The following is a 21652-nucleotide window of genomic DNA, read 5'->3' on the forward strand; positions in this document are numbered from 1 at the left end:
CTGTCCTCCACACTGGTACTCAGATATACATAAATAAATAGATGTGATTTATTTTTAATCAGCTGCCTCACCTGGGGCTGTATCTCTGTCAGCCTGAGAACCTTAGCTGGGCCCCCAGAACCCATGCAAACACACTGAGTGCTGGAGAGCTGGGAACAAGAACAGGTGATCCCAGGGCCTCACTGTCCAGACATGGCTAATGGAGTGATGGCCAGCAAAATGAGAGACCCTGTCTCAAAGGAGGTGGGTGATGATCCTGAGGGTGAAAGACAAGGCTGTTCTCTAGGCTCCACGTGGACACACACACACACACACACACACACCACTCCCCTCCCCCACCCCACCCCACCTCCGGTGAACACGTGCACACACGGCACAGCTGTCTGGATAAGATTCAAAACAACAGAATCGACAGCAGAAGACTTGCATGTCCTTCATGAATAAGAATAATACAGTTTTACACACATGCCAGCAAAAAGTGCATCGGTTCCCTTTTCCCACAGTTTTGCTCTGCTCTGGAGCCGAGTCTGCTTGGACTGAAGACCGCATCTGATAGCTTTACTCTGTGTGGCTGTTAGAACAATCCTGGGGAGCAGAATCCTGTGATAATGGTACTGAAAGGAAGAAGGAAAACAGTGCTTTTAACGCTCATAGCCTATTATCTGTCTAATGCAACAAGCGGCTTGCAAAGAGGATGTTGGAGCAATAGTCCCATCAACTGACCATGGCCATTTCCTGGTCCTTAATTACTGCCATTCATTACTTATGACCTCGAATTGCTTTTAAGAAAATAAATCAGTACGCCCAAGAAGAAATTGGCATCCCTTCATTGCACTGACATTTCAAAGGGTACACAATTAGAAGAAATAGCACAAGTCCAAATTACAAAAAAAAAAAAAAAAAAAAAAAGACACATTTTATGTGAGACACATTGTTTCAAAACCAGAGTGACTTAGAAGGCCAGCAGAGCTGCTTTGCTAGGTTACAATGTTACATTTCAACTTTCTCTTGCAGAGCCCCTAAGCCTCAGAAACTCTGACAGTTCCTATCTTAAGTGACACTTAGTTTGCAGAAACAAAGTTGCTCCCGCACACTGCAAAGGAAGCAGAGGTGGGAAAATGAAACAGAGAAACACTAGCGCTTTCCCTTCTTGTCTCTCAGTCCCTCCCTTCCCCCTAAGTGCTGAGGAGTACTAGAAGTTAGAGACAGAACTAAGGGGCGCCGGCATGGGTCCCACATGGTGCAAACATGAGCGTGTAAAAGCAAGCTGATATCCACTGTTCCTCATGCCTTTTCTTCTCCACCTTCACATGTAGAAAGTGTGTCAGGCTCAGCGGTGATAAGCATATCCATAAGGCTGACTCCGCTTGAAATCCGCCTTCCTGCTTGTACACTTTTATCTTATCAGATGGTTTAGCTTTTGTGCCCTCTGTGTCTAGGAAACACAGGTATCAACACGGGCCCTTACAGGTTGTTGGCTTACGAGAGTTAATTTACTCAGAACTTACAATAGGCTCAGGTGTATGGAGAGATCAACTGAACTTATCCATTAGGGCGTAAAAAAGATGAAATGGTCTAAATTTTCAGCCTTGGGGGAGGAGACAGACAGGTACACAGATAAGGAAAAGAGTGAACTGAGCATTAATTTTTTTAGGTTTAATGGAGGGGTCACAGCAAAGGGAGTGGTGGATTCTTTTGGTCAACTCTTTTGAAATGGATGGAATATCAACCCAAAGCAGTTTCTAATTTCCCTGACCCTTAGGTAAACGATCCTTCCTTCTTAAATGCCAGCTTTGCTCTCTTTATTTGTCCATAGTTAGTCCCCTGTGAATAACGCATAAGCGCAAATGAAAGCTTTTGTGAAGGGATGCACAAAACAGTGGTCCCTCACTGTTTATACTCCGAACAAAAGATCTTCCTAGAAGTGGTAAAAACAGGTTATATTTTTCTGACTCCTTATGGTTCGTGTTCTCCTCCTATGCCTCCTCCTCTCCCCTTTCCTTTTCTCTCCCCCTCCTCTTCCCTCCTCCTCTTCTTTAATCTCTCCCTGCCTCCCTCCCATCCTTTCTTCTTGAGACCCCTTTTTTTCTATGTAGACCAGCCTCAGACTCTCTACATAGCCTAGGCTGGTCTTGGCCTTTTGATCCTTCCATAGAACAGCCTAGTCAGTGCCCCATTTCCTATAGAAACCAGAATTGCTACTAGGTATGAGGATAGAAACCTGTATTCCTAGCCCTTGGGAGGTAGAGGTATGAAGATATCAAGTTCAAGACCAGGCTGGGCTACTTAGAGAGCCTCTGTCTCAATAGAGCCAAGAGTTGAGTATATCTAGCAAGCACAAGACTGTGGGCTTAATCTGTAAAAGAGAAACAGAAGCAAAGTCAGAAAGACAAGACTATTTGTACAGATAGGGAAATGAGGCTTTCTTTCATGCTAGAGCATGGGCACATAGCTGAACTCTGGCCTATGGGCCCAGAGGAAGTAGGCCGGGACTCTGGGAAAGAATTTAACAATCATGGAGGATGTGGCTGCTCTTCTTCTCTGGGTGTTGTGTAATGTCTGGTTGTACATGTGATAATCCAGCCACGGATAAGATCTACAGCCTTGACTGAGATACTGCTGTTAGCCTAAGAACTGCAAAGTAGAAATACAGAGATAAGATGGGTTGCTGAATATATCTTTAAGACACTGGGCTTTCTAGCTTGGACCCCATCTGCCTCTAGACTTATGTGGAAGGAGAAAACAACCCTTTATTGTTTACAAATGCCATTTCCATCAACTCTTTGTTCTGGCGGCTAGTCTTATTAGTCCCCATCATCTGAGGCACTTCCCGTCAGGAAGAGCTCACATAATTATAAGCCCATGACCAAATGACTTTTCTTTCTTTCTTTCTCCAATGAAATATGAGTTGCAATGTAGACATTTCCAGGTAGAAGTTTCTAAGAGCTAACATGTGGCTTGTTATACTTCATTCTTTCTGTTCCTATGTCCAGGGAACCTTTAGCGGTACCAGCCTGGTTCTTCAGAGGCATAAGGAACAGGCCTTCCCATCTCTTCCATGGCTTTGGAACATAGGCAAGACGTGACGGTTATTTCAAACTGCTGACATGTGCTGTCTTTGTTGTTGTTACCACGGAGAAGCCTAGTCTGGTTTGTCCAGTAGACGTCTTAAGCTCTGTGGTGTCTAACAACCGCAGAAGCCAAGCAAAAACCCAAGAGGTGGAGCCTTGACTGAGTAGCTGGGTGGGTGACGTGGCTCACTGCCCTTCTGAGCACAGCAGCCACTACCTTCACCAGCTGTGACTGCTTGCAGGACACCCTCAAGATCAGGCCTGCCGACTGTAGACAGTCCTTCATAAAACGGGTAAGGGGTGGGGGAGGTCACGGCTCTACACCTCCCGGCTGGCTGCGCATCCCCCTGCCCTAGTTACACGGGAGCTCACTGCATCTGAAGGTACAGACTGTGAAAGGCAAACTGAAGTGGGGACTCCATCTAGGAAGCTCTAGGGAAGTTATCATCCACTCTGGGGCTCACGCCACTTTTCGGGGGCGTAACTACTTTGGGGTCACCCAAGTTCATGTAAGTAACCCCTCAGCTGTGTTCTGTAAATAAGACCGATAAAACCAATGCTTTCCCAAGTTTGATGGCATCAGACTTTGGTTTGTTCTTGGTGCCCTGCTCTGAGGAGGAAGACACCTGTTGCCCTCTCCCTGGGGGACTGTTCATGCAACAGTAGAGACCCAGAGGGGCAGAACCTGCTAATAACTGGATACTTACTGTTGAGGGCAGAATCTCTCTGCCCACGCCCTACGCTTATTGGCTAGGGAATGGAGCCTTGGGACAGCCAGGAATTTAATCCAAATAAAGCTTCGGCGAGTCCTCGCTTCAATGCATTATTCAGAGTAAATGAACCACAAGTTATTAAATGTCTCTTTGAGCATCTGACACTCACCTCCTCACTTTGCCCCATCAAGCTTTTTGAGTGACCTTGCCATGCACTTCCCCCTAGCAGCCTACTCTTAGCCGGGGAGGTCGACGATGGCTCAGTCATCCAAGAGCCAGCATTTTGCCATCTAAGTGTGATGTGTTAGCTGTATGAACAGGAAAATGATGCTGGGAAGGAATGCACTCAGTCCATTGCAGGCTTATTCCAAGCGCTTTGTAGAGAGCCATTTCCTCCGTCTTCCCTTCAGGGGCAGAATGGTTAGCACCTCTCCCTTACAGGTGAGAAAGCAAGCACACAGAGATTAAGTATCTTGTCCAACTAAAATATGGCGGCACTTAGATTCCATCTCAGCCTTCAGAGATGCGTTCTAAAAGGGACACTTAGCTTATGGGTAAGAGATGTTTCTAGAGTAGTTTTTTTTTTTTTTTTTTTTTTTGTGCAGAAGTTCCAGAGAAGCAGGGGACAGAGGAGGCTGGGAACCTGGTGAAAAGTCCTGTCACTTTAATCCTCTCTGGGAGTGCTTTCACAGTTTGCGATCAGGGCGGAGGACAGTCCTGTTCACTGGGAGCTGTGACAATTGAAGCAACAGTCACTGTAGACCCCAGGATTGAGCTGGGTCCTTCCAGTGTTTCTGGGGCTGTGGCAGACCCTCAGAAGGAGTCGCGGCCATGTGAATACAAATACGAATACGAAGTGAGACTCCCAATGAATCTATCGGATGGGACAGTGCCCCGTCTGGAAAAGGCTGGCTAGAGGACAGGGCACCGGAAGGATGGGCTTGTGGTTTGGTGTTTCTGTTTCACTAGCTCTCACCTGGGAGCCTACCCGGCCGCCTGTTCTAACAGGATGCTTCCCAGCACCCAGCAAATGCTAAGGGGTTTGGAGAACAGCTTAAGAAACCAGGGCAAAGTGCTGACTATTAGATCTGAGGATGCCCCCGGAGTCTGTCTTTTAGGGAATTATGAAGTGCAGCCTCAACGTGTTTCATTCTTGATTATGGATGCGATGTCACCAGCTGCTCTCGTTCGTGCAACCTTGATGATTCTCACTCTGATGCTTGGACCTTGAGCAGGTATAATCTCTCTCTCTCTCTCTCAAGTTGATTTTGTGAGATCACAACAAAGGAAGTAGCTAGGAGACAAAGGTTTTATTTTCTCCATGGTTGGAAATAGAAACAGAGAAAAAAAATTTTTTTTTTTTGCATTACAATGGCCTCATCTTAGACAAGGAGGTTTTTCTCAGAATGCAGAATGCAATTTGGTCTTCTGCTTTTCCATACATACCCAGGCCCAGCCTAACTTCCTAGATTCTATTTCTCACTAACACTCCAGCCCACTTTCTCCACCTCTCTGGTCCTGCTGGCCTTTGTATTGGGAGAACACAGCAGGCTCCATGGTATTATTGAGAGCTTTATACTAGGTAGAGCCTTTGGGAGTCTCCTTCCTCATGCTCTCCTCACAGCTCTGATCCTCACCAAAACACAACCTTTTCTAATTCCCTGACCCTGACCCCAGGCCTTCTGTCACCCTCTTCCTGGCCACTATCAGTGGCCAAAACAAATTTCATTTTATTTGTCACTATCTGAAAGTGTCCTGTTTGTTCATTGGCTGAGCAGTGGTCTGAAGCCAATTTCTCTAGTTGTCTTGGATGAGCTTCAACTGTCTCTTTCTTGCTGTTCCCCAGCTTAAGGAGAATCCATAATTAAGAAAGAGTAGTAATTTCTATGTAATTTCCATCAGTAATATATCTCAACTAATTTGTTTATATGTTCCAGTGGCAAGGGAAGACAAGAAAATATTAATTCTATTTACACTTAATCAAATATTGATGTATTTTTTAGATGATAACAACCAAACAGTGATATTTGAACATACTTTTATAAGGTTAATCTATGCCTTGAGAAGTGGAAATTACATATGGCTCAGAATAAATTAGTTTCACATAGAAAATTAAAAACTCAAGAGCCACTATTGGTGGCTCTTATAATATTTTATAATATTTTAAATATTATAAAAAAATGAACTTTAAGCATTATAAAAATGTAAAGTTCAAGCTGTTTGTGTAATAAAGAATGTATAGTGGTAAGGATAGAGAATAAGATGTCAAAATCTGACGTTTTCATGGGTTGCTTCAAAATAGTTAATGGGATAAGATGTTTCATTGGAGTCCAATAATATATTAATATTGAACTTGAACATTAATTACACTCGCCTATTTGTTTCAGTTCTGGATTCAATTCAGCGTTTTTTTTACACTTAGAGATTTGTAATGGAAAGCCTTCTGGGGTGTAATCACTTTCAGGTCCACATGGGACTAAATTTGGTCACTTTTGCTGATGGTGTAAAAGGCCCCTCCTGAGAAGTAAATATTAGTTCTGGCTGCTTTTGAAATAAGAGCCCCTCAGGGCACCTCATCTTCTTTCCATTTTTAGGCGCTGCAGTGAGATGCTTTAACACTCGGTGGAAGTGTTTTTAAAAGAGCTGTGAAGATTTGGAAGAGATCTTATTTTTAATATCCCAGATTGCATCCTCTGCCTTCGCTTGGCTTTGTTGAGGGTGTTCCATCTGTCTTGGAGAGGCGGAAATGGAAAGGGCAAAATGGCTTCTGTCGATTTAGAAAGCGTCTAAAACCCAATCCACACGAGGATCCAGTGCTGGGATTCCTTTACTTCTGACTTCCAAAACCCTACCCAGGTGCCTGTCAATCTGCCAAACCAGCTACCTTGGCTCCGGAAGCTTCTGCTCCCCCACCTCGCCCCCTTCTTTTCTTTTAGCCCCTCAGGTGAAACACATAGAGAGCGCTTTCCTTATAAATTTCTTTAAAGGGGAGTGTAATCGGTTCATCTGCAGGCTACAGTTAGCCTGGGATTTCTAGTGCCTTTCTTCACTGTTTCAGACTCCTCGTTAGGTAATGTTTTTCTCTCCCTATCTCCTGTCCTTAACAGAGAAAGAAACTGAAATCGCACTCCTCGCTGGACATTGCATCCTGCTTCAAGCTCTTATCTTTTCTCTTTTAAGCTGCCGGATAATACCCAGGAGATGTATTTGTTGATCATATTTGTAATTGGATCACTTCATAGATGAGGTTTCTGGGAGAGCTAAGAGCTTTTTCCCACTCTACTATTGTTCAAGGCTTATTTATGTGTTTATTGAGTATTTTGTAGCTTTAGAACATGAACTTCCAAAGATGAAAGATCTTTTATAATGAATTCACCATGGAAGAAGTGTGTGTGTGTGTGGGGGGGGGGGTAGAGATGGTTTTGTATCATCTCAAAAAAAGACTTTTAAAGTAATTTATTTATTTTTATTTTGCATGCATTGGTATTTAGCCTGCATATGTGTCTGTATGGAGGCATCAGCTCTTGGCGTTACAGACAGTAACGCCACGTGAGTGAGCTGGGAATTGAACCTGGGTCCTCTTGAAGGGCAGCCAGTGCTCCCAACCGCTGAGCCATCTCTCCAGCCCCTCAAAAAAGAATTTAATCTGTATCTATAAAGTGACTATTCATGTGTGTGCTCGCGTGCTCAATCATGCTCAGTGGTGCGCATATGGAGGTCGGGGGCAAAATGCAGAAGTTGGTTCTTCTTTTCCACCGTGAACTCAGGGGATTGAACTCAGATTAGGCTTGTATGGCAGGAACTTTTACCTAGTAAGCCATCTGTGTTGCCCTTCGTGTTTTGTTGTTTTGAAATACTATGTGGCCCAGCCTTGCTTGGAGCTTGCAGTTCTCCTGCCTCTGCCTCCCAGGTACTGGGATCACAAGTTGTATATTTGTTATGGTTTTAAGATGAGCTACCCTCAGTCACGTGTTGAGTGCTTGGCACTCTGCTGATGGTGCTGTTTTGGGAGGCACTGGAACTTCAGGAGGAAAGAGGGCAGTAGGACTCATCCACTGAGAGTCATGCTCAGTTCTTGGTCCTCTTTTCTCTCTGCCGTGAGGATGTGTGTCTCTCACCACTCCTTCTCTGGCAAGTTAATGGAACCACTGAAATGGTGAGCATAAGTCACCATTTCCCTCCCCTTTCTTTCTTTCTTTCTTTCTTTCTTTCTTTTTCTTTCTTTCTTTTCTTTCTTTCTTCCTTTTTTATTTTTATATTTGGTTACAAAAATGTAAATGATAACTACAGGACATTGGTATCAAAGGGGGATTGTGGCGGTCCCTCTCTGATGATGAGGTTCAGAAGCCTGTAGGGCTGGATTTCAGAAGAGTTTGAAAAAGTTTGAATTCTAGTCATTCTAGTTAAGTCTAGAACGCTGTGAGTGGTTAGAACATCATGAATAATGAATGAATCCTAGAACACTGTGAGTGGTGACAGCCTAGAACACTGTGAGTGGCAGAAGCCTAGAACACTGTGAGTGGGGAAAGCCTAGAACACTGTGAGTGGTGACAGCCTAGAACACTGTGAGTGGGGAAAGCCTAGAACACCGTGCATGGTGACAGCCTAGAACACTGTGAGAAGTGGAATCCTAGAACACTGTGAGTGGTGACAGCCTAGAACACTGTGAGTGGTGACAGCCTAGAACACTGTGAGTGGGGAAAGCCTAGAACACCGTGCATGGTGACAGCCCAGAACACTGTGAGTGGTGACAGCCTAGAACACTGTGAGTGGGGACAGCCTAGAACACTGTGAGTGGCAGAAGCCTAGAACACTGTGAGTGGGGAAAGCCTAGAACACTGTGAGTGGTGACAGCCTAGAACACTGTGAGTGGTGACAGCCTAGAACACTGTGAGTGGCAGAAGCCTAGAACACTGTGAGTGGGGAAAGCCTAGAACACTGTGAGTGGTGACAGCCTAGAACACTGTGAGTGGTGACAGCCTAGAACACTGTGAGTGGTGACAGCCTAGAACACTGTGAGTGGGGACAGCCTAGAACACCGTGCATGGTGACAGCCTAGAACACTGTGAGAAGTGGAAGCCTAGAACACTGTGAGTGGTGACAGCCTAGAACACTGTGAGTGGGGAAAGCCTAGAACACTGTGAGTGGGGAAAGCCTAGAACACTGAGAAGTGGAAACCTAGAACACTTTAAGAACTTAATGGATGATGTTTATGGGAGCTCAGTGTACCAGAACGACATTAGACATGTTGAAAAATACCAGTAGTTCCATCACCTGAGAGTAAGAGGCAGGAAGATCAGGAGTTCAAGGCCATCCTTAGGTACATAGTGAATTTGACAGCAGTGTAGGCTACTGAAGACCCTGTCTAAAAATGTAAAACCTGAACCAACACCCCCATACACACCACCGCCACCACCACCAATACAACCATCACTGCCACCAACACCAACAGCCCAGGAGGTTTCAGCTGGGAGCCAGGACTGGCTTGGGAACTGGAGACCATTCACATCCTATTGTAGCAAAGAATTTGTCTCCATTTTGCCCAAGCAGCTTGTTAAGAAAAGTGGAAAGCTGAGGCTAAGGAAGGCCTGGCTTCTGATGGGACTGGTGCCACTGAAAATGGTGCCTACCATTCTAACAGGAAAGGCACCTCAGGGCATGTCAGAAACTGGCCAGACCCCACCCCTAGCAGGCTGGAGGATGTGAAAATCTAACCTCATCTGAGAAGGAAACGCCTGGGAAGCGACTTGGTCGCACAGAGAGCTGCCTCAGAAGCTGTGTGCTCCCAGGATTCATTTCACTGTGCCCGGCTGCACGGGCACTCAGAGGCCGATGCGGCTGCTCAAGCAGCTGGCAGACCATGAGCGCTGTCCGTGTGTTGTTGGTTTTGCAGTAGTGTGGAATGCCAGGAATTGCCAGGCTGAAGAGACTTTAGAGGAAAGCCTGAAGATCCGGCAATCCACGGCACAGTTAGAATCCTTGTAGGCAGCCCCCGAAAGGGCGATGTGTGCAGCTGTGAAGGTGACTTGGGCTGTGATGGAGGCAGTAGAATGTTGGAGCTATCAAGAACATGGAACACCTGCTGAAAAAAAAAAAAAAGCCAGTCAGGCATGGTGGGGCACGCCTTTGATCCCAGCACTTGGGAGGCAGAGACAGGCAGACCTCTGAGTTTGAGGACAGCCTGGTCTCCAGGGTGAAGTTCTAAGGACAGCCAGGGCTACACAGAGAAACCCTGTCTCGAAAAACACACAGAAACAAAACAAAAAGCTACTAATGAAGCCAGTCCAAGAGAAAGGCCGTGCGGGCTGCAACCAGTGAGATCACAGAGGAGGGACCACACAACTCTATTTGTGCTGAGGCATGTCAGCTGTGTGCCAGGTGCCATCTTGGGAGCTGTAGGATGTGCTGTTTGCCCCAGGGACTGCAGCCCGCCTTGAGTCTCAGAGAGATTTCAACTTATAAACAGTGCTCAAACTGTTCATTTGGGGGACTTTAAGAAACTGACGACATGCAGTTTGCACTGCAAGATGGTGATGAATTTCCAGGGGCCGGAGGCAGAGTGTTATTTTTGTTGGTTGGCCTGCCTTCCTGGTCGGGTGGGGAGGTGTTCCAAAACTCACGACTCTTCAGGGCGGCAAATCCAGTTCTCAACAGAGATGAGGGTTGCCCCATCCTCTGATTAGCAGAGGAGCCTAGGAGGCTGAGTTCCAGTGAGGAGGCAGCCGAGAACTGGGGCAAGGAATTCTTAGGGGGCGGAGCTTTCTGGGAGCAGGGATTTCCAGCGCGTGGATTGGTGGGATTTCAAGTCCGGAGCTGTGGGAAGCTCAGGAATTGGTGGACTTTCCTGTGCAGGGATTGGTCGGTTTTCTTGCTCAGGGATTGGTGGGCTTTTGTCCAATCCTTTCACCTCAAATTTGCATCATCTGGGGAGAGTCCTACTGAGGGGCTGGAGTTGGGGTTGGGGCCTGGGGTGGCTGGGCTGCTGGGGCTTCCTCAGGCAGAAGTCTGATGGCTTTTCTGCCTTGGGGGGCTAGAAAGAATACAAAGCGTCCAAAATTTACAGAGTTCACTGTGACGGCAGCAGGCTGAAGCAGGAAGGTTGTCCTTATCATGGACAGCTCCCATGACAGCAGGGGCCCTTCCGAGGCTGGAGAGTGTCCTAGAGGCTGAGGCAGGAAGAGTCACCACGGACAGCTGAGGAGTTGGCACCATCTTGTCTCCTGCCTCCGCAGCCCCAGGGCGGGAAGGAGAGGCTGACTGCCCAGAGGCAGAAAGGGGAACTGGCAGGAAACTCTTGCTACGATTCAATCAGCCTCTAAATATAGCTCTTGGGGGTGGGGGGTGGGATATGTTGTCGGTAGTTTGGATTCCCTGCTGCCGAAAGGGGGCAGGGGCATCAGTGGGTCACCCCACCTGTGGGGCATCACGAAGGCTTGGAGTGGCCTGCTGTCTCAGCTTGGTGGCCATCCCACACCCTGGGGAGGGTTGGGACAGCCTCAGCCCGGGGCATCTGCTGCAGTGACTTGGGGCACACACACACACACACATATATATGAATTCTAGCAAGGGTTAGGTAATCTGAAACCTCATTGGTGGGTGCCTCTGCAGTTACACGAGTGGATTCCTCATTGGCTTGCTGGGTGGCGTCCAAGTGACCGGTGGGCTGCATTCCTGTGCCAGGAATGTTTGTAGCCACAGGATGAGGTAAGGCTGTCCCATCCTGAGACAAGATATTTTCCCATTCTTGTGGTTATCTCCAGGCTGTTCCTTGGGGAGAGGGTTTATGGTCTTGTTCCTGGAATTGGCGACCTGTGGTCTAGTCCCTGGCATGGATGACTTTTCTTCTAAAGTCAGGCCTGGTTTTAAAACGGAGACAAATTATCCTGACTTCTCAACGTCATCTCCAGGCTTGTGTGCTGAACACATAGTCCCCAGCTGCTGGGGCTGTTTTATGAGGTAATGAATGGAAACATGGGGGCGAGCAGGAGGCAGGTTGTCAGGAACATGCCTTGTTCCTGGTCCTCGACTCTCATTCTCTCTGCACCCTGTTTGCCATGACTTCCCCTCCCCACCATGGCGGACAGACACTCTGGAACCATGAAGTAAATGAGCCTTCCTTTCTTTTGTTTACTCCATTCTATTGCAGCAATGAAACAAAAGCTAGCTAGCTTGGCATCTAATTGCAAAGGATTCTCGGGACAGAACCAGACCTTCATTAAGTCAAACTGACCGCTCTTACCTTGACAGCCCCCCTGGGCAGAGGTGATGCCGGAATCCTGGTTTGTCACTTTCAGGTGGGCTGCTGTTTTAGAACTACCATGCAGAGAGCATTTCTTACCACAGGTGAGCTGCTGAGAAGGTGAAATTTGAAATACGTAAGGCTTACAGCTTGCCGTTTGAGCTGATATCCCTACACGTTTGGACCTATGTCACACACTATCAAGTTTTCTCATTTCCCATAACTCACCTTAGGTTCCGCTCCCTTGCTATCCATTTCTCCTATCCTATTACAAGGCACAGTCAGTGCCCAGAACTCCCTCACCTCCTGAACCTTGAACTTTGAAATTCCACCTTGTCCCGGGCTTCACATCCATCCCCTCTCCTGCGCATCACCTTGCCAGGCCCCAATCTTCCTGACGTGACATCAGTTCTTCCTGCCTCAGAGCCCAAAAGGCTTTCATCTTTCAGATGGGGCTGTAGAGCTGGCTCAGTGGTTAAGAGGACTCATTGCAAAGGACCCAGGTTCGATTCCCAGCCCCCACAGGGAGGCTCACCACCTCCTCAAGCTCCAGCACATGTGGTGCACAGACGAAGGCAAACCACTCAAACGCATAAAATAATTTAGATAAAACAACAACAACAACAACAATAATAATAACTCGTCGCTCGGGACACTCGCATAGCCAGAAACTATGTCCTTGCCCCCTTTAACTTTCTCAACTTAGATCCAGCCATCTGTTCATTTCCTTACACTGCTGGGGGTCAAGGGGAAGTGGGCCACTCACATTACAAATTTCAGGCCTGAGCTGGACACTCAGGACCTCCTGAACTCTGAGTATTCTCAGTGGCTCTGAACAGCCTCCCTGAGCTGACCCTCGGGGACCATGAAGTTCCTACCCTCCTCCAGTGTCTGAACCAGATGGTGACGGTTAAGTGTGTTTCCTCCTTTTTCTTTGCACTTTCGTTTTCAGTTTCTTAGGCAGATTACTTCCTGTGAGAGGCATAAAGAGTCTAAGAAAACACAGAGATGCAGAACGTACCTGTTGTGCGCTGAGCACTGTTCTCAGAGCTAAGGACAGAGTGGAGGACAGCCCGACAGCCCTGTCCTCACAGTGTCTGTTAGAAGCAAGGACAGACAACGGGGAAGCTGGCTAAACAGACACAACTGGCTCTCAGTATTCACTGTTTTATAGCCATATGTTCAACCAAGGGTCTGGTTTGAAGCCGATAGTCTTTAAGGGTTTTATCTGTACTAAACTGGAATTATATAGAAAATACAGCATAACAGCTATCTGCGTATGCATTTACATTGCACTATATGTAAGGTATACTTTGAGGTATTTAAAGGGGGATGTTTGTAGGTTTTATGCGACTGATGCTAATTTGATATAAAGGGCTTAAGCATCTGCAGACTCTGGCGTCCCTGTGAGCTGATTGTTATGGCTCCTGAGACACAATTGTACCCTGTCATAAGGGCAAGAGACTGCACAGTCTGGGGCAGAGTGAGGGCTGGTGAGGAGACTGTCCCCGGGGCGTGCTTGAGCCAGACAGCCTGGGTTCAAATCCCGGGTCTCAAACTACATTTCCGACCATGGGCAGGTTACCTAACTTTTCCTATCTGCAAAGTGGGAATTACAGCATCAAGTGCCACTGGGTTTATGGTAGCTCTTTCGGGTTGCCTTGACAGTACGCCAGACTTTGGGTAATGTATAAACGTTGATTTGGCTTGTGACTCTGGAGGCTGAAAGTCTAAAGAGCCAAACATCATGGTGCTGTGGACTCTGGCAAGAGCCCTCACGGGTACCCCACAACATGGTGGGGACGCAGGAAAGGAGGCCGCCCGGCTCTGAGGGGTCACGGATATGGCCCGGGAGGCAGGAAACTAGGGAGAAGCCAGGCTCACCTTCTATGAGAACTTCCTGCTTCAGAAAGGAATCTAGCCCTGTGAGAACTGCGTTAATCCCATCTGAAGATGGAGCCCTTGACCTTCCTAGATCTCTGCCTCTCAATACCTTTATATTGGTGAGCAAGTGTGCAGGACACAAACTTTTGGCAGACGAGCTGAATCCAAACCACAGGAGGATTAAATGACTGCTCACACAGGGAGCTGCCCCGGGTAGGCCCTGCGCAATTGCCAGCTCCCATCATCTGAAATGCTGGCCTTATCATGGCCACCGATGCTCTGCCCTAGAGGCAGAGGAAGAGTTTCCAAGACGGCAAAGCCTCACGATTGCTTGGTCTTTTCCAGGCACTGAGAGCTTCTAACAATGAGTCCTCATGTTGTACAGTGAGAGAGCTCAGAGTTATGACTGGCTAACATACCATCTTCTTACTTGCATTTGCTAACACAGAAGTGACCAAAGGCGCTCGGGGGTCTAGCTAAAAGGAAGCGGAGATGGAAACACAGTCTGGCCTTCCTGGTGAAGGTCCATGCAACTTCCGGGATGCCTCTCACCGTCTGGGCCTTGGCATAAGGCAGCACCCACTGGTGGAATTGAGTCCCGTAGAACCTGGCTACAGGCAGGGCTAGAGCTGTGCAGCCAGAACTGTCAGGAACATTCTCGCAATCCTCTCACGTATGAAATGTTCAAGAGAGAATTTGACTCTTGAGAGAGTCAAAGCAGAAGTGTTTCACTTTAAGGACAAACCCTGTGAGTATGCACGCCTTTCATTCCAGCACTCAGGAGACAGAGGCAGGCAGGTCTCTGTGAGTTCCAGGACAGCTGGTCCAGGACAGCCAAGGCTACACAGAGAAACCCTGTCTCAAAAATAAATAAATAGATAAATAAATAAATAAATAAATAAGAAAAAAAAAAAAGAAAGACTGATTTATTGATTGCACCTATAATCTTAGTACTCCAGAGGTAGAGGCAGGAGGATTACCATGATTTCAACAATATTGTCTGCATGTTAAGTTCTAGGCCAACTAGGACCACGAGTGAGACTTTGTTTTAGAAAAGAGAAACGCCTGTATGTGAAGCTGCACAGTCACTGGCTGCATCCCAACCAGCAATATGAAAAACGCCAGTCAGTCATACTAGAAGAAACCCTGTCTTTATCCATCTGGTCCTGAGGAAGTTTTACAAAAGTTGTCATTTAGAAGGGATCGAAATATACAGCCAAGAATGATGGGAAAGTAAAGTCCTACAGAAATGTGTTCATCAGTTAAATCTCATTTTCTGATTTTCATGAGGTCTGTGAGATTTATCTTCTTAAACGTCTCCACTCTGTGTGATATTCTTTCTCATTCTACAGAAATACTTGCTTGGCCCTTGGCTTTGGTTTGTTCAGTTCTGTGTTCCCTTCTTCGATAGGCTGTCCTCTCTAATGGCGTGGTCGGCCTCACAGCCCTGAATGCCCAGAATAAACAGGAATAGGGCAGGGCCTTCTTCATTTCTGTTCTTTTGAGACAGGCTCTCGCTCTGTGGAGCAAGCTGGCCTTGAACTCCCAGTGCCATCCTAGTGCCAGGATTAAACCTTTTGGTTCTACTTTTTGGGTTTGTTTTGAGAAAGGATCTCACTCTGGAGCCCAGGCTAATCTTGAACTCATCTCCTGCCTCTTCCTTCTGAGTGTTGGGATTACAGCCCAAAGCCCAGCGTTCTTGGTTTTTACCTGGATTTAACTAAGGACAAGTCTACCTATGCTTTCTAATCAAAAGGAACCTGTTTTCCTATTCCATTGTTCCACTTGTCTCTCAGAGGTCCCTGCCTCTGCCCAACCCACCTACCCATCCATCCAGAAGACAAGGCTTTCTCTCACTGCCCTCTTTCCAGTCTCCAAGGTCAGTCCTCAACCCTGTCTGGTCCACTCGTCACCCACTGCATAGGTTTGTTCTGGAGGCCTTCTAATCGCATCTAACCTTCCCCACCTTGTGTGTCTTTCCAGCCATTGTTTTTTTTCCCCTCATACTGCATTTTGTCTACATCCCTTCAGATTTCATGATGTTGTCCAGGCTGAAGCCATATTCCCATGCTCAAGCTGCACCTCTACCCCAGCCTCCAGAGTGGCCCGGAGTCTTGGTGTGTGTTGACACAGCAAGCTTAGTATAGACAGGACTTGAACATGGCCTCTTCTTTCTTGTTCTGATTCCTTCCCCCAGTTCACTGCAATTCCTTGTCTTAGCTTTAAGAAAACTCCCCTGGAGCCCCTTCAGTCTTGTCTGTTACTCTGCCAACTGCTCTCACCCTGGCTGCCATGTTCTCTCGTTTCCCCAGCCTTGCCTCAGACCGTTTGATTGTCAGCTCTCCCTGGAGCTTTTCTTAGATCTGTGTCGCTGGGTCCAGCCCTCTCAACCATCCCATTTTTGCACACTCTTTCTGGGGCGTGCCCGTCATTTTGTCATAAGCTTGGGCAGTTGTTGGAGTAGATTTCTCCCATGGGCGCTTCATCTTCCCCCGGATAGCTCTCAAGTCCTTCTACAGCCACCACAGGACAAACGTTCTACAGATGACCTCTGCCTGCCCTGCATTCGGCATGTTGGAACCCACTGCTCTCAGTCCCGCCGTCACTCAGCCAGCGTGGGTCCATCTTCATCCTTCAGCTTCGGCATTAATGGTGTAAATTATTTTACCTGGGTTTCAAAGCTTTTTTTAAATTATTATTATTTTTATGTTTTGCTATCACTAAGACACTCGACAGTCTAACGAACTTTGACTTGCCTCTCAGAATACTTCTTAATATATAAAATAAAAAAAAAGATTATGAAAGACACCATTTTTGGAAATATGGTTTTCAAAATTACAGTCATTTTGATACGCTAGTACATGCAGATATGCCGGTGTTATACAAAACACAGTACCTAGGTCCAGTGTCAGGTCCAATTACCAGCATTTAAATTAGTGATGAACACAAATGACACTTAGAGATATTTTCCACAACTGACATGTGATATGAAAATATGATACAAAAATCTCTGATGGTTATTGATGCTGAGGTCACAGGTTTTGATATTACTATCCTATATGAAATTTCTTGTATTAATCATAGAAGAAATAGACTGTAGTTGGGGGAATGTGAAAATAAAAATAGGATGTTTCTCCCATCCAAGTTCACAGACCCTTGAGCTCTAGTTGGGTGAGGGGCAGCTGCTTTAAGATAACTGGGCACACACTTCCTTTTTCCATGCCTCCAGCCACTGACCTGATTACCTTGTCTCACACAGAGCCCTCCCTTCCCTCTAAGCCTGTTTTAATGCCAGTGTTCTCAGAACATCATGAAGATCCCCCTCCACCAAGTGTTCAGCCAGGCACTGAACATCAGGTCCCATTGCTATAGGGAACCCCGTTTGACAAAATGACAGCCATCTTGGTCCTAAGTGTCGTTTTGCCCAAGGAATGACCTGGCACACATCCCAAATCTTACAGGATTCATCAAGAAAAAATAAACACCTGAGCTTGTCTGGCTGGCCAGAGTGCTCTTGAACTGAATTGGGGCATGCCAGCAGCTTTTGAGGAGGCCAGGTAACACTCCAGTGGCCACAGCCCACATTTATGGTTTTATTTGTATAGATAGAAATACTTTCTCCTGACCTGCAGTGCAGCGATCTATTTTGCTTCTGTCTAGGACAGACTTCTGTCTATAAATTTCCATAAACTGCACTTTGTACAACCTGCCCTCCAGTCTCATGGATCCTGTTATGTCGCTGGAATGCATGCTAGTTTTCCTAATGCCAGTCCCGCCTTGTATTTGCCCTTTCTCCATCCGTCCTTTCTCCCTCTCTTCTCTTTTGGATAGACCCCTACAACAGCCATCTCACTGCCATACTAGACAGGCCCAGCATCCTTTCAAAGTTACGACCTATCTAAAAATCCAAATATGATCATGAAATGCCTCACTTCTTCTAGCCTGCTTGCTGTCTTTGGGATACAGTTCAGGCTCCTCAGTGTGATGTAGCTTTCTGCTTGCCATTTTAGCTGGTGTTGGCTACGGCATCACAGCCACCCCTCACTTCTTGACATGCTCAAGAAGGATGCAGGATGCTTTGTCAGGACAGAGGGCTTCCCTGCAAATGGGGCTCACTGCAGGGCCCTGTGCTGCTGAGGGCTGGAGGGGGGGGAAATCATGTGACAGGCTATGTGTGTGACACTCAGAGCAGAGCCCTGGAGTACAGGCGTTCTTGGGAGCAGAGGACCTGGACCATATTAACACTTCCGGTTTTACCTTGTGGGGAACAGGCCCTCTTGTTCTCTGCCTGGCTATGTGAGCCTCTAAAATGTAAAGATCTCAGCCGAGCCTGGAGGTGCACACTTGTATTTTCAGCACTTACAAGGTCCAGGAGACAGGAGGATGAGGAGCTCAAGGTCATCGTCAGCTACATAAGAGTCTGAAGCCAGCATGGGCTACAGACTTGGTTAAGAAATAAACCTACCCGTGGGTGGTGGCACACTTCTTTCACCCCAGCACCCAGGAGACAGAAGCAGATCCAAGAGTTCGAGGCCAGCCTGGTCTACAAAGCCAGTCCTATCTACGACAGCCAGGGCTACATGGAGAAACCCTGTCTCGAAATCAAAGAAAAAAGGGAAAGAGTGAGAGAGAGAGAGAGAGAGGAGAACCATATGATCTTTAATCAGATACATTATCCATTGTGCCACGGGCCCAGCCCCCCTTCATGAGGTGGAACCCATCCATACTCAATATTGTTTGGGTAGCCAAGTACCGGAGACTTGGCCAGGGACCTAGGGGAAAACCAAATACTACAGGCTGCTAGAGGAACATAGCAATAAAATGACGCCCAAGGACATTCTAGTTTGCTTATAGATCATCGCCTTGCCCGGCGCCATCAGCCATCAGAGAAGCTTCCTCCTACATCAGATGGAAACAAACAGAGAGACCTAGGCAGACTATGCTCAGAGACACCTTGGAGCACTCAGTCCTAAACGGGATGTCTCCATCCAATCCTTCCCCTTAGGACTCAGGGACCTCTGCGGAGAGGAGGCAAAAAAAAAAAAGTGTTAGAGCCAGCAGGGACGGAGGACACCAAGGAAACAAAGCCCGCTGACCACAGCTCGGCTGGTTCGCGGCTGAACTCACAGGCTGAGGCCGCGCGCACAAGGCCCGGTCTGCACTGAAGAGGGTCCTAGAGCTTAAGAGAGAGGTGGACACATGCCCTAGTCAGGACGGTCCATTTAAAGAACTCCCGTTGTCAAACAGCAGCTCATTGCTCGAAAAGAGACCGAACCGTTTAGAAAATGGAAGAAACTAAAAATTAAACCTCTCCCCTTCCCTCCTGTTCCCTATAGGTAACCTCTTCTGCAGATAAGGTTTTAAAATACGAATGGGAGAGGTTTGAAGTCACAGTCCAGCGAGACCTCAAAACTAGCCGCCAACATCAGAAGTGGAAATCGTGCCTCCGGAGTCGCAAGCTGAAAGGAAATGATATGGTAATGGTGTATTTTTTTTAATTTGTTTGTTTATTGAGAGAGGAAGAAATTAATGCCTGCAAGAGAACATGCAGGAAGAACCCGTTCACCAGAGTGCCTGAGAGTTGGCTTTGAGTGTGGTTCTTGGGTCTGAGCATCCTTCTCGCTTATGAGCATACTTCCGGCTGGAGGTCCGGGGCTGGCTTCCGGTGACAAGATGTTGCGAGGTGCGGCAGGCAGGCAAGACTTAATCTCTGGTCTGGGAGCGGAGGCGAGAACTCCGTTAACCTCCCTCCTCCCCCTCTGCCGCTTCTCCAGCTCGTCCAGGCAGACAAAGGGTCGGGGAGGCCCAGCTCTCAAAACTGGGCTTTGGAGAGCAGCGGCGCAGCAGCTGTGCGAAGGCCCAGCTAAGTCTAAAAATACAACCCAGCCTGACAGGCAGACAAAAAGGCCTCATGTGGGGAGGGACTACCTCCCCCTCCCCGACATGCTGCATCCTGGGGCCACGTGGGGAGCCCCAACTTCCCTCCAGGGTGTGCCTTTTCCGGGAGGAAGGACTGGCTTGCTGCAGCCTCACTGCCTTCCATCTGTCTTTCCTACTTGATGTCTGCTCACTTGAGGGTTTAGGGGGCTGGCTCTGGGCCCATCTTGTTCTTCAGAAGTTGGGGTGGGGAGAGAGCGAGGAGAGCAGGTTTTTTTCAGGCTGGAAAGACGCCTTCCTGGAAGAAGGTGCGCCCCTGTTTCTCGCCGCTGGGAACCCACCTCTCCAAGCTTCTGCGTGGGCGCCCAGCCCGCCGAGGCTCTCCACCAAGGCCGCGCTGGCGGCCCTGTGCAGCGCGCAGCCGCGGGGCTGGACGTCTTCCCTCCGCCCGGAACTTCAACTTGAACTGGGCAGGAGGAAGTTTGTCAGCGTCAAGATAATCAGCTTCTGTAACGGATCAGAAAAGAAGGCCGTCGATTCAGGCTCAAAGAAAAGGGAAAGAACCGCTAGCTTAGGGAAGAGAACATATGCTAGAAGAACTTGCGATAACTGAATTTAGACGACTAAGAGAGATTCAAATGATGTTCAGCCGAGCCAGCCAGTAGTATCTCTTCTTGGGTTCAAACTCTCCGGCTGGGAGATGCAGCATTGTTTTCCCTCCTCGCTGGCTCACTACTTCCCCCTCGTGTTGGACAGTAAGAACTACAACAGCGTGTCCGTTTTCTCCTTGGTTAATGCTGCTCGCTGCCTATAGTCTGTTAGCTCCTGGGACGATGGAGGGGAGAAAAAGAAAACGAGGTCGTAGCTTGTAAACAGGAGTTGCACGCTCCAAGCGAATTTTGAACATCTTTAATTTCAGATGCCTCGTTGTATTGTCCCCTCCCAACTCACTGTGCCTTTGCTAAAGCAATACTTTCAGCTCTTATAGGGGATGGACCATGATTATACAGCTATGTCAATTCCACTGGTGGTAGCTTTCCTGAGGAACCACAGGGCGGACACACTGATGCACACTCAGTGCTAACATTCTCTAACAACTCTGTAGTGAGGATGATTGAATTCATTTTACAGTAGAAGATACTATCTGACGCATAGATTTAAAACATTCTATCAGGAGCTGAAGAGACGGCACAGCAGCTAAGAACACTTTCTGCTCTCCCAGAGAACTAAAGTTAATTTCCCAGCATCCATAAACTACCTGTAACTATGGCTCCAGAAGATCCTATACTCTTTTCTGGCCTCTGCAGGCACCTGTACTCATAGGCCATATATCCTCAAAGATCCCCACACATGCACATAAATAAAAGCAGATCTTAAAACCCCATGATCTAGGCATGGTGGCAAGTGCCTTTCTTTAATCCTAGCACACAGGAGACAGAAGCAGGTGGTTGTCTGTGAGACTGAGGATAATCTGTTCTATGTAGTGAGTCTGAGACCAGCCAAGGCTGCATGGTGAAACCATCGCAAAAAAAATACACACACACACACACACACACACACACACACACACACACATATATATATATATATATATATATATATATATATATATATATAGTGAAGCTTCCTGATGTTAGTTAATAGCTTTTCTTAGGAGAAGCCAGGAGTCCCTAAAGTCTCTGTTAGGCACCAATTCTTTCGTCTTCTTGCTCATCCATATAGTTTAGATGCACTGTTTCTTGCTCCCTAGAAACTAAGGTCTCACAAAATAATCCTGTTGCCTTAAATAGGATCCGGAAAGAACCCTCTGTCCTGAATAGATCAAGAGGCAGAAATGTCCTCTAATGCAGAAAGGATGCATAGGTCTC

General features: G+C 47.3%; 1 protein-coding gene and 1 long non-coding RNA gene across 2 annotated transcripts in view; one reads left to right on the forward strand and one right to left on the reverse strand.

Moving 5' to 3' along the window:
- Positions 1 to 3243: 3243 nt before the first annotated feature.
- Abhd12b (abhydrolase domain containing 12B) overlaps positions 3244 to 21652 on the forward strand; it is a 53754-nt gene continuing 35345 nt past the window's right edge. The window contains exons 1-2 of the mRNA XM_060387599.1: positions 3244 to 3364; positions 19244 to 19384. The gene's annotated coding sequence lies outside the window, so the exon portion shown is untranslated. The remainder of the gene's footprint in view (positions 3365 to 19243; positions 19385 to 21652) is intronic.
- On the reverse strand, positions 9606 to 12939 carry LOC132655427 (uncharacterized). Its single transcript, XR_009593240.1, has 3 exons — positions 12902 to 12939; positions 12024 to 12135; positions 9606 to 9866 (listed from the first exon to the last, which is right to left on the reverse strand). It is a non-coding gene; the product is annotated as an uncharacterized LOC132655427 (long non-coding RNA).

Source organism: Meriones unguiculatus, chromosome 7, assembly GCF_030254825.1.
Source record: "Meriones unguiculatus strain TT.TT164.6M chromosome 7, Bangor_MerUng_6.1, whole genome shotgun sequence".
Classification (NCBI taxonomy): Eukaryota; Metazoa; Chordata; class Mammalia; order Rodentia; family Muridae; genus Meriones; species Meriones unguiculatus.